Source organism: Cylas formicarius, unplaced genomic scaffold, assembly GCF_029955315.1.
Source record: "Cylas formicarius isolate icCylForm1 unplaced genomic scaffold, icCylForm1.1 PGA_scaffold_7__23_contigs__length_41026272, whole genome shotgun sequence".
Classification (NCBI taxonomy): Eukaryota; Metazoa; Arthropoda; class Insecta; order Coleoptera; family Brentidae; genus Cylas; species Cylas formicarius.
In genome coordinates this window covers 30,010,682-30,012,468 of record NW_026844352.1, presented here as the reverse complement: position 1 = coordinate 30,012,468, position 1,787 = coordinate 30,010,682, and positions in this window count along the sequence as shown.

The following is a 1,787-nucleotide window of genomic DNA, read 5'->3' as shown; positions in this document are numbered from 1 at the left end:
CCATCGCTCTGCTGGTGCTAAATAGGCTTGTTTTTGGGGCGCGGGTAAATTAACAAAAATTGGTGCATGTTTTTCGGTTTGTACCTGCCATATTAATTTGGTTTTCTTAGTCGCACCTTTAAACAACAATTTTGACTGTTACTTGGGATTAGCTTTTTAGGGGGCAATAATTGTCTTACCCTGATAAGGATTTTTGAGTAGTTCCAAGCTGGGTAACAGTTCCGAGTAATATCCTCTACCATATTTTCGGGATTTCTTTTCGTATTTGTCCATAATTGAGTCGTTCTGCTTTTTATCCATCGCAACGCTTTTTGACACGATCAATGTTACTTGTCATATATGTTTGTCATTTGGGCATAGTCAGTACAGAAATAAAATAGGACTGAAAACATGATTTTTTACAATATCGGAATTAACCACGACATTTATTGGAAATCAATTCACTTACTTGTTTTTGCTTAGCTTTACTTAATATGCGTACCAATTTGGTCAGCACTCTGATATGTGTATGGACGATATATTTCATTTTTGTAGCTTCAGTAGGGTTTTTCCTGGATTTAAGGAAAATGCTTGAAAAACAGTTTACCATACTAAAAATGTTACTGTCATATATTTTCTGTTGGGATGTTGGTTAAGTGGTTTTTGCTTAGTACACGAAGTTGAGTTACAATAACCCAGAATGTGTTCTTAGCTAGTAAATAACGGTGATTTAAGACTGATTTACAAAGCGGTAACCCAAGTAGGTTATGTTACTCCTAGTTTTATAATTATTATTAACTAATTATGATACTTTCTTATTTTGTTTGTTTATGCTTCTGACAAAGGTTATAAGTATGAACAACGCAAACAGTTTTAAATTTTAAAGAATTTTATTTTTTAAATGTATTAATTATTCAAAACAGGTAAATTTCCTCAGTATGCCATAATGGATGCTGGCATCAGCGGAAGAAGTTTGTCCAAATTGCCTTTCCTTTTGTCTTAATAAATGCCATGGGAAGAATCCGGACTTGGTTTTGGTTTGGCCAAAGATTTTTTGTGAAAAAAAATTCAATTCTATGAACTCATCATCAAACGAATAAAATAATGAAATTGCAAATCCGGATAGCTCTAAATTTCTTACCTTTAGAAACTGACTGCCTTTTTAAGCTAGTTTATTTTAAACAGTGAAGAACAATCTGGCCATTGAAAAAAGTCATTGCAATTCATTTGCGTTTTTTTCGATTTTCAGCATAATCCTAGAGAGTTCTATTTGTGTGGCTAGGTTCGAAATAATAGAACTTCATATATTCAGCACTATTTTCTTGAATATCTATAAAAACACTTACCTAAAATTACCGACCAATCAAAAGTAATTTTTGATAAATTTATACCTGAATTTATTGGGTCGGATTCGTCTCGTAAATAGTCTGAATCTTCATCATGCGAAGAAAAAACTTTGCTTTTCAGGTATTTTAGGTTTTCATTATTGCCTTTTTGAGTATGCAAAATATTTATTCAATAATGATTATTATTTATTTAAATAGTCTGTAACGCTCTTTACTCCTACCTCCGTTTGTAGTTTGCACAGGTTCATCCGCCGCAACTACAATTTTATTGGAGAAAATTTAGTATTTCGCTTATTAATCTGTAAATTGGCACTGCACTAATATATTTGGTGGGGGTGTCAACAATATTTCATGTATCATATCTTCTATTGTTGTTTGAAAAATAGTGACTTGGAGATCTAGTAATTTGAAAGCTATAACTATAAGTTCATTTGAAAATTTGAATCAATTTCTTTTTGGGTC